Raw genomic sequence first — 11,640 nt, 5'->3', positions numbered from 1 at the left:
TTTTAGTTGTGCCTCTTTGGAGATTGACACTGTGACAGTCTCCACAGTGTCACCTAATGATCCATCTCAAAGAAAATCTGAGAATGACTCCCACCCCACCCACACTGTGGCTTCATAGCCCATAGGAAAAAGCCCAGCCTCCATGGAGTGCCATACAAGGCCCTCCATGCCCACTTCTACCCTTCCAGCCTCACCTCCTGACATTTCTACCTTGCATTTAGCAACACCAACCCAAGCTATCTGATACTTGTCTGAGCTTATACTATATGTCTATCTGGAATACTCTTTTTTTGAGATAGGGTCTTACTCTGTCACCCAGGCTGTAGTCCAGTGGCGCAATTATAGCTCACTGCAGCCTTGACCTCCCTGGGTTCAGGTGATCCTCCCACCTCTGCCTCCCAAGTAGATGGAACTACAAGCACGCAACACCAGGCCCGGCTAATTTTTTTGTATTTTCTGTAGAGATGGGGTTTCACCCTGTTCCCCAGGCTGGTCTCAAACTTCTGGACTCCAGTGATCTGCCCACCTCAGCCTCCCAAAGAGTTGTGATTACAGGCGTGAGCCACCATGCCTGGCCTGGAATACTCTTCTCTATCCTTACCTTCTTTGCCTGGATAATTCTTGCCCTTTAAGATTCTGCTTTGGCCTCATCTCCTCTGGGATGCCTTCCTAAACTATCCTTTAATCTGTAACCCTACTCCCACACTTCACCCTTAGTAACTGCCCATCGGGTTCATTTTGCCTACTGCCCAGATAGAGCTGATTTATCAAGACAAAGGAATTGTAACAGAGAAAGAGTTTAATTCACACAGCTGGTTGTACAGGAGACCGCAGTTTTATTATTGCTCAAATCAGTCTCCCTGAAAATTCGGAAACTGGGGTTTTTAAGGATAATCTCATGGGGATGGGGGCAGGTAGTGGGGAGTGCTGACTGGTCCCCCGGGAAATGGGGAGTCAAAGCTGTCCTCTTGTGCTGAGTCAGTTCCGGAGTGGAAGCCACGAGACCATCAATCTGGGTGGGAGCAGCTGATCCATCCAGTGCAGGGTCTGAAAATACCTTGAGCACCAATCCTAGGTTTTATAATAGTGATGTTATCCCTAGGAGCAATTGGGGAGGCTTAGAATCTTGTGGCCTCTAGCTGCATGACTCCTAAACCATAATTTCTAATCCTGTGGCTAATTTGTTAGTCCTAGAAAGTCTGGTCCCCAGACAGGAAGGGGGTTTGTTTTGGGATGGGACTGTTGTGATCTTTGTTTCAAAGTAAAACTGTAAGTTCCTCCCAAAGTTAGTTCTGCCTACACTCAGGAATGCACAAGAACAGCTTGGGAGTTAGAAGTGAGATAGAGTTGGCTAGGTTAGATCTCTTTCACTGTCATAATTGGCTGTCATAATTTTCTGCAAAGGTGGTTTCACCTTCACTATATCAAAAGTCCTTGCTCTGTGCTGTATACTGCCTTGCCCATAACTCGATTGCTCGACTTTTCTTTTTCCAGAAAACAAATGTTGACTACATATTTATCAGATTGTGTGAGTTACAAACAGAACAGATATTGTCCGTGTCCTCCTCAGACTTCTAATCTGTAGGTCAATCACAAGTGGTACAGAAAAATGATCAGAGTGTAAATGTTCCCGGCCTCTGGGCTGGCAAAGACTTTGCCTCTCAACTTCTCTCCCCAGTGTCCTAAGGAAGTGTACCTCTCAGAACTGTTTTGGATGTTTGTGATGCAAAATAAGAGAACAGGCAGAAAAACATTTGAAAGGTGAGCTCTAAGGGAAAGATTTATGGAGAATAGCTAAACAGATCCACATAAGGATTGGGGAGAATTAAAGAAGAGAGAGGACAGAATTTGAAACTATGGAAACACTGCCAAAGCAGCCATGGAAATAAGAAAAAAAACAAAAAACAAACAGAAACTATAGGAACTGCTGGAACTGTGACTTGGAGCCTTTTTGATTCTTTTTTCTTTCAAGACACCCATGCTGAAGACTGAATACGTTTTAAAATTATTTTTGGCTGTTTGAAATATACAACTTGAAACTCCACGCATAGACTCTATGGCCCCAGAATTATAAGACATTTGAACAAATTAAGTACATAACAATACAAGTTGTGACAAGTGCCTTGAAGAAAATCACAGAGTACAGGAAAAGATTGATGGGGCTGCTGTGGGGAAAATGTACTGGGGTTGTCAGAGAAGGCCTTAATTCTGAGGTAACACAATTATCTCATGTTCATGTGACATGTTTTCTGAATACCCAGCACTTTTCAACACCCTTATAAAGTCTGAGGAATTTCCTATGAGAAAACTTGCCTCCTTGACCCCCTTTGTAGCACAGCAATGTGACCTATGCCCCACCAAGCAGGCATAGTCAATGCAAAATTTCAACTTGAAAGTCAGCAAGATAGGCCAGGCATGGTGGCTCACGCCTGTAATCCCAGCACTTTGGGAGGCTGAGGCGGGCGATCACAAAGTCAGGAGTTCAAGACCAGCCTGGCCAACATGGTGAAAGCCCATCTCTACTAAAAATACAAAAATTAGCTGGGCGTGGTGGCAGGCGCCTGTAGTCCCAGCTACTCGGGAGGCTGAGACGGGAGAATTACTTGAACCTGGGAGGCAGAGGTTGCAGTGAGCTGAGATCATGCCACTGTACTCCAGCCTGGGTGGCAGAGTGAGACTCCGTCTCCCAAAAAAAAAAAAAAAAGTGAGCAAGATGAAGAAGGAAACATGCCTAATTCTGGCTACCAGTGGGGACCGCCAGTGTTTGTGGAAGTTGCAGTTTTGGTGTCAATGGTGGCAGCAGCAACAGATTCTCACTAGATCCTCTAGTGTGTTTGGGTACTGTTGTTTCCACATTTGGCCTCTGGCTGTCCTGGAGATTCTGTGAGCTACATGATATTGTTAAAGTCCTTTTCTTTCTCAACCAGAGTGGATTCTGTTGTTTGTAACTAACTGCCTGACCTAATCAAGCTGAGATCTGAAAGATGAGTCAGCTGTGGAAAGAGCTGTCAGGGTGGATCAGTAATCTGGGCAGAGGGCACTGAAGAGTGTTGGTTCAATGAACTGAGAGGAGGATAGTGTGGTGGGAGTTTGGTAGAAATCAGGAGAATGATAGTTGATGAGGCTAGAGAGGGAGGCACAGGGTTTAGAACCTGAGTGCTCAGGCCATGGTGAGAAGTTTATGGTTTATGTAAAGTTTAATGAAAGTTAACACGTTATGGGCAAAGGATGCATGATCTGATTAATATTTTGTCTCTTAATGTGGAGCATAGATTAGAAGGGGGACAAGAGAGAACATGGGAAGAGTATTAAGGTTAAATCATATCGAAATTGCATTTCATGTCTGTTCCCTCTGAAGCCGAGAACCATGTCTAATTCAAAAATGCATAGCAGGTGCTCAAACAGTGTCTTAAGCTGAATGAATACAATAATGCACTGAATTTTTATAACAACTCTGATAGGCAAGTCTTCTGCCCATTCCATAGATGAAAAATCTGGTAAAGAGATCCAAGTTCTAGGCACTGTCCTAAGAATGTTACATATATTAACACATTAACCTTACAGTAACCTCATGAGGTATATGCTATTTTATCCCCACTTTACACATGAAACAACTGAGGCACAGAGAGTTTATGTAATAAGCTCTAGGTTGCTCAGCTAGTAAGTGGTAGTGCTAAGATCTGAATCCAGGCAGTCTGGCCTCACAGGCTCCACTCTTAACCACTACACAGACTGCCTCATATGGATACTGATGAATTCTAAACACACACATACATATATAAAGATACACCTTTAAATGAGTTAGAAGAGTAACTACTATTCATAGAATAAAAATCAAATATAACTTTCAAACCACTAAAGTGGGAAAAAAACTGGAAAAAGAGACTGTCAAACCAAAGGCAGTAAAGAGAACAGGAAGCATGATACATAGAAAAAATGAGTGAGATATATCTATGAATAAGTTAAGTGTTACTATTAAGAGGGGGAAATCTCAAATGAAGGGGACACATACATGCTTTTAAAAAACATACCGAAAACAAAATAGAGCTAATAACTGCATTAGCTTTGTAGTCAGAGAAACTCTTGCACACATGTACCAGGAAACATGTACAAGAAAATTTACTGTCAGCAGTTTGTAACAGCAAAAAAAAGAAAAAAAGAAAGAAAGAAAAAAGAAAAAACTGGGGCAAAAAAATAACCTGTGTTGGCATGGAGTGGAGCAACAGCAGCTCTCCTGCATTGCTGGTGGAGGGTAAGCTGGTACAACCACTGGAGAACAATCTGGCAATATCAAAGTTGAACTGTGCAAACCCTTCTACCTTGCAATTCCATTTCTAGACATTATCCTAAAGAAATTCTTACCATATGTCTAAGAAGCTGTGTGAAAGAATTAACTTACATTGTAATGACAGAAATCATGAATCATTAAATTGCTAGCAACTGGAGAATGGATAAATGGTGGTACAGTTATACAATGGAATACTATTCAGCAGTTAAAAAACTAGAACTACAGGAATCAACCTGGATAAATTTTACATACATAATTATAGGTGACAAAAGCAAGTGACATGAATATCATATTAGGTTTAAAAAGCATAAAACAGTACTGTATGTTACTTAACATCGCTACATGTATGTGGAGCATATAAAAAAGCTTTCATGGGAATGACATACCAAATTCAAGTAGTAGTTAATTGCAGAGAGGAAGAGAGGGAGAATGAGATTGCAGACCGTTTTACAAGGAGCTCTAACTGAATGTTAAAATCTGAAGCAAATACGAGAAAATGTTAAAATGGGATAAAGCTAGATGGTCGGTATACAAGTGTTCATTATATTATTTTCTGTAACTACATTCTGGTAATATTTCATATTAAACATTTTAAAGGAAAGTTAAGCTTTCAACTCGAGATTCTATAAAAAGAACAAAATAAACCCAAAGAAATAAGAAATTAATGAAGGCATACATTAATGAAAGATAAATTACTTTTAAGACAGATTTTATCTGTAAAACCAAAAGCTGGTTTGATAAATATGATCAAGAAAAACACTCCAATACAATATATAAGAATATATATGTGGCCGGGCGCGGTGGCTCACGCCTGTAATCCCAACACTTTGGGAGGCCGAGGCGGGCGGATCACGAGGTCAGGAGATCGAGACCATCCTGGCTAACACGGTGAAACCCCATCTCTACTAAAAATACAAAAAATTAGCCGGGCCTGGTGGCGGGCGCCTGTAGTCCCAGCTACTCAGGAGACTGAGGCAGGAGAATGGCGTGAACCCGGCAGGCGGAGCTTGCAGTGAGCCGAGGTTACGCCACTGCACTCCAGCCTGGGCGACAGAGCGAGACTCCGTCTCAAAAAATATGTATATATATATTTCAAGTACATTTTCTAACATTTAAAAAAAATCTCATATTGTTGTCAACCATTCTTATATATTCTTACATATATATATATATTTTTGTTTGTTTGTTTGTTTTTGAGACGGAGTCTCGCTCTGTCCTCCAGGCTGGAGTGCAGTGGCGCAACCTCGACTCACTGCAAGCTCCGCCTCCCGGGTTCACGCCATTCTCCTGCCTCAGTCTCCGGAGTAGCTGGGACTACAGGCGCCCGCCACCACGCCCGGCTAAGTTTTCGTTTTCGTATTTTTAGTAGAGACGGGGTTTCACCGTGTTAGCCAGGATGGTCTCCACCTCCTGACCTCGTGATCCGCCCGCCTCGGTCTCCCAAAGTGCTAGGATTACAGGCGTGAGCCACCGCGCCCGGCCAATACTTTTCTAGAAAAAACTAATTTTTTCAAGAAGCAAAATAAACAATTCCATGTATCAATAACCATGGAAGCTATATTAAAAACAAAACTATCCATTAAGATGGCCCCACACCCAGAAGGCTTTAAAGATGAGTTCTTCAAAACCTAAGGAATGTGTCATTCACACATGTTATGTCTATTCCAGGTCGTATAAAAATAAATTAATCTGGCTGACTCCTAGCACAACCTGATACCAAAGGACAAGGACAGCAAAAGAAAACCATACGCCAATCTAACTTACGTGCATACATGAAAATCCAAAATTAAATACACAGCAAATTGCATCCAGCAATATACTGAAAAAATAACATACCAGGATTGTAAGGATGGCTCACCATTAGAAAATCTATTGTTGTAGTTATTTTATTGTAGAGTAATGGAATAAAGGCCATACAATCAAAGACTGACACTGAAAATACTTGGTAAAACTTAGTCATTTGCTGATTTAAAAAAAAAATGAAATGGTAAACTACGAAAAGAACATAATTTGCCTATACACCCACTCACACACACACCATAAACCTGCAGAAGATGTCTTGAATGAAACCTAAGATGCAATCCAAAATAACTCCTGGTAAGAAATAAGTGCCTCCGTGGCTACTATTCAGTGTTGCGTTGGATTCTTGGGAAAAGCCAGAATTGTTCTTTACAGATAAATTCTTACCTACAAATCAAAGAGGACTGCCTGTCAAATTTTTCAAATACGAAGGTTTAGTGAAATGTCCAGATAGATCAATAATCAAAAGCCATACTTATACAAGGGTACTAATGGATTAATAGTCTATTAGTAAAACAAACTACAACAACAAAAATAGCTACGAAAAAATGTTAAATGCGCACACCACCAAGCAAACTGCAACACTTTACCTGAAAAACAAAGGAAGAACTGAATTAATTAAAAAAAAAATAGCCACATTGCTGGATGGCAATTACCAATATTGTACTAGTATCCAATCTTGGCAAATCTACAAAAATACGGAATCCCAAACAAATCCCTGGAAATCTGCCATTTGGCGCCAATCTACTACAGAAATCGGCCCCAGGTTGTGAGGTTCCTCACATGTGCGTGTAAACGCTTCGAGAGGGGTGCAGCCGCGGTCAGAAAAACTGCAGCCTGAGTCCCCGCGCCCCTCTCCTCCCTGCGCGCCAGCAGCCCCTGCATGAGGCTCGCGCGACCGGAAGAGTCGCTTCCGCTCCCGCCCAGTTCTGTGGCGTAGGCCGGACTTTTCTGGTCGGCTGTTGCGCGTGCGCGCGCTCTGGCGTTTCCTACGCGGTCGGGCGTTGGGTTTCGCGGCCCTCGCCGCACTGGTTGCTCGGCACCTTCGGTCGGGTTGAGGTTGTCAAGCTGGACCAATAGGTTGTTTCTCTTCAGTTTCCAGTAAGTGACCGTTCCAGCCGGGGGTGTGGCTATTGTGCGAAGGCAAACCGGTAGGGGCCGCGCCGTCATTTTCTTACCACCTGACTCTTTCCTCAATGGCCCCCTCGGTCACTCCGAGGGGACTGTTGGTAGCCCCGCTCTGCCTCGTGCCCCGCTAGTAAGGCCTCTCCCAAGCTCTGAGTTTCCCCAGAAGATGTGTCCTTTGTCATGAAAGCTCTCATAGCATTTAAGCGCTAGTACTCGACTTCTCAGATGCACCCTGGAGGGTGTACTCTTGGCCTGACCCTTTGCCCTTCCGCTTCCTACAGTTGTGACGGGTCCTCAGATACTCACCAGGAGAATGTGATGCTCCCACCACCACTTCTTACTCCAACTTTCTTTGTGACTATGCCCTCTGTTTCAGAATCCTACCGCCTCGTAACAAAGATGTACCAAGGACCTTTCCACTTCACGCCCCTCCCTCCCTTCTCAAACCCTTAAGAGTGCCTTGAGAGTAAAGCAGTGACCTAAGCACTTTACATGCATTTTATTTAATCTTCCCACGCAGTCCTTAAGTAGGCAGACATGAGAAAATTGAGGCACAGAAAAGTTTAATAGTTTGCCCAAGGCAACATAGGTTGGATGTGGTAGGGTTCAAATTTGAATTTATTGTGTAGCTTACTCAGTCTGGCGTTATTATCATTCATTCCTTTCGCTTTTCCAAATACTGAGTATTCCTTTTTTTTTTTTTTTAGTTGCTTCTACAGAGGAATTTTTTTCGTTAATGCTGTTTAGAGGGTTCTTCTTGAGAAATTTGGGTTCTGTCTGAGAACCCTTTTCTCAGAGCTCTCCTTACACAGACCCTTAAGTGTTGTTTTACCAAATCTAAGCTCCAAACTTAATAATATTTTGCATATCCAAAATGTGCTCATGCTTCCTTAAAAAAGTACCCCTAAACCAGTACCCACTAACCAGCCCCCTTCCTCTACCTCAATATGACAATGGTTATCACTATTCTCAGCAAACATTTGGGCAGCTAGCTTATGTAAGATAATAAAGATAATTGGGGTTTTGAAGAACTCTGAGGTTTAGTTCCAACCTGAAGGGGAAACATGAAAAGGCCTTCATAAAAAGGCCACATAAAATAGCAGATAAATCCCATTTCAGTTGCACAGATTACAAATTGTATAAGAGCAACTTTGGACAAATCAGGTAAGTGCTAGATTTGTTTACTTATCAGTAAAATGTTAAGGTTAGGCTGGGTCACTAAAATATTATAAATCAAAGTTCAGAGAGAGGAGTGATTACTCTGTACTCACTGTTGACGGAGGTGGAGGCTGTAGTTTGTTGTTAGTTTTTTTTTTTTTTTTTTGAGACAGGATCTAACTCTGTCACCCAGGCTGGAGTGCAGTGGCGTGATCAAAGCTCACTGCAGCCTCCACCTCAGCCTCCTGAGTAGTTGGAACTACAGGTGTGCACCACCACACCCGGCTAATTTTTGTATTTTGTGTAGAGACAGGGTCTCACTATGTTGCCCAGGCTGGTCTTGAACTCCTGGCTTCAAGCAATCCTCCCACCTTGGCCTCCCAAAGTGCTGGGATTACAGGTATAAGCCACTGCACCCCGCCTGTAGTATGTTCTCAATACAGAGACAAGGTTGAAGGATTCAGAGTACAGTTTTCTCGTTTTGAGTATCTAATAAAATCAGTAGACCCTCCATCAACAGAGGATTGGGTAAAGAAAATGTGGAGTGAGTGTGTGTGTGTGTCTATGCCATGGAATACTATTTAGCCATTAGAAAGTCATGTTTTTTCAGCAACATGGATAGAACTGGAAGCCATTATCCTAACCGAAATAACTCAGAAACAGAAAGTCAGATATTACATGTTCTCACTTAAAGTAGGAGCTGGGAAGCAGTGGGCACAAGTATATATAGACACTGGAGACTACAAAAGGTGGGAGGATGGGAGGGGGGTGAGGGTTGAAAAATTACATACTGGGAACAATGCTCACAATTTGGGTAATGGGTACACTAAAAGCCCAGGCTTCACCACTGTGCAATATGTACATCTAAGAATTCTGCACTCGTACCCTCTAAATATATAAAAATTATGTTTTTCTGAGACAGTCTTGCTTTGTCACCCAGGCTGGTGCAATCTTGGCTCACTGCAACATCCGCCTCCTGGGTTCAAGTGATTCTCATGCTTCAGCCTGCTGAGTAGCTGAGACTATAGGTGCGCACCATCACACCCGATTAATTTTTGTATCTTTAGTAGAGATGGGTTTTGCTGTGTTGGCCTGGGTGGTCTCAAACTCCTGGCCTAAGCAATCAACCTGCCCTGGCCTTCCCAAGTACTGGGATTACAGGTGTGAGCCATGAGACCCAGACTACAAATAAATTTTTTTAAAAAGCTATAGATCTTGCTCTGGAAATAAAATTCACATCCATACAACATTATATGCTTAATTTTAGGAGATTCGTGACTCCTCCTTCTCAAATTTAAATGTTAAAAACTCTTGATTTAGGGAAACAGTATTATTCAGAACACCAGAACTAAGCCAGATGTGGAAGGCCATTATCTTGTGGGCAGTGTTGAACAATTTGAGGTCTGATAAATCTGGTAGCAGTATGAAAAATGCATGACAGTGGGAAAAAGCAGTGAGACTAGTTAAGTGGCAGGGGAATCATTTAGGTAGCAGACTGTGCCAAGCAGTATTGGGAATGAAGAGAAATTAGAAGAAATATTGGCAAAGACAAATATCTGACTGGATATGGAATTGAAAGAAGAAATCAGTGATAACAAGGTTTGAGGATCAGTTATGCGGCAGGTCTATCTTGTCTTCAGTATTTTATTGAAGTCATTCGTATAACATACGTGCTAGTGCTTACTTTGGCAGCACATATACTAAAATTGGAATGATACAGAGAAGATCAGCAAATAAAAATTTAAGTATATTTTTTAAAAAGAAACAAAAAACATACATGCTCTAAGAGCACTCCCAACCCAACAGACATTAAAAAGGATGAGGCAATACACAAACACCTCTGTATTTATAAATTTGATAATGTGAGAGAAATGGGCCACTATCAAAATTACGAAAACTCACCCAGGACAAAATAGGTAAATGAAATAGTCCTATAACTATTAAAGAAATAGAATTTGTGAGAAAAACAAAACAACAGCAACAACGAAAAACAAACCCTGGCAAGAAGACTCTTGCCAGGAAGAAAAAAAAAAAAAAGAATAATAATAATTAAAAAAAGCTCTAGGCCCAGGTAATTTCACCGGGTAATTTCACCAAACATTCAAGGACGAAAAAATACCAGTTCTGTTACAAACTCTTTGGATTGTAGAAAAAGAAGAAACACTTAACTCATTTTATGAAGGCAGCATTTTCTGGATACCAAAACCAGATAAAGACAACACAAAAAACAAATCTAAAAGTTAAAATCCCCCATGAACAAAGATACAACTTCCTCAAAAAATATTAGCAAATTGAATTCAGCAGTATACTAGAAAAATAATACATTGTGACCAAGTCTTATCCCAGGAATTCAACATTTGAACATCAATCCATAAGAAAAACTACATGATCCTATTAATAGATGCAGAAAAAGCACTTAAGAAAATTCAGCATTCATTCATGATTCTTAAAACTCAGCAAACAAGTAATAGAAGAGAACCTAATAAAAGGCATCGACAAAACCCATAGATATTGTTATACTTAATGGTGAAAGACTGAATGCTTTCTACCCTCCAAGATTGGGAACCAGGCAAGGATGTTTCTTCCACTACTATTTAATATTTACTGGAAATCCTAGCAATTATAGTAAGTCAAGAAAAGCATTCTGATTGGAAAAGAAGAAATATAATTATATTTGCAGATGACAGTTATATAGTAAATCTCAAGAAATTATTTAAAAAGCTGGTAGAGCTAACAAGTAAATTTAGCAGGTTGCAGGATACAAGCTTAACATACATAATCCTATTTCTACACTAACAATGAACCGTTGGAAACTGACCCACTCTCCTCCCTCACAAATGAAATACTTAGGTAGAAATCTAACAAAGTATGTGTGGGATTTGGAAAGTGACCCACCCTCCTCCCTCACAAATGAAATACTCAGGTAGAAATCTAACAAAGTATGTGTGGGATTTGTGTGCTAAAAACTACAAAATGCTGATGAAAGAAGACCCATAGTGTTCATGGATTGGAAAATTCAGTCTAGTTAAAATGTCAGTTCTCCCTAAATAGATCTATGAATTTGATTACAGTCAAAGTCCAAGCAATATTTTTTAGGCATAAATTACTTGATGATAAAGTTGATAAGGAAAGGTATAGAACTAAATTAGCAAAAGACTTTTTAGAATGAAGAGCAGAGCTGAAGTAAAATCCTAAAATTCTTTTTTGTTTGTTTGTTTTTTGAGACGGAGTCTCACTCTGTCCCCCAGACTGGAGTGATCTGGGCT

General features: G+C 41.1%; 1 protein-coding gene across 3 annotated transcripts in view; it reads left to right on the top strand.

Annotated features, from left to right (window-relative positions):
* The first annotated feature begins 7,019 nt into the window (after positions 1-7,019).
* Positions 7,020-11,640, top strand: part of LOC126948865 (putative uncharacterized protein encoded by LINC00467 homolog) — a 61,337-nt gene continuing 56,716 nt past the window's right edge. For 2 of the 3 annotated variants that reach the window (XR_007723559.1, XR_007723558.1), the window contains exon 1: positions 7,020-7,189. The gene's annotated coding sequence lies outside the window, so the exon portion shown is untranslated. The remainder of the gene's footprint in view (positions 7,190-11,640) is intronic. The other variant, XM_050781299.1, reaches the window with a different exon arrangement.

This window comes from Macaca thibetana, chromosome 1, assembly GCF_024542745.1.
Source record: "Macaca thibetana thibetana isolate TM-01 chromosome 1, ASM2454274v1, whole genome shotgun sequence".
Classification (NCBI taxonomy): domain Eukaryota; kingdom Metazoa; phylum Chordata; class Mammalia; order Primates; family Cercopithecidae; genus Macaca; species Macaca thibetana.
The sequence above is the reverse complement of the archived record's forward strand: the minus strand, read 5'-3'. Positions and strand labels throughout refer to the sequence as shown.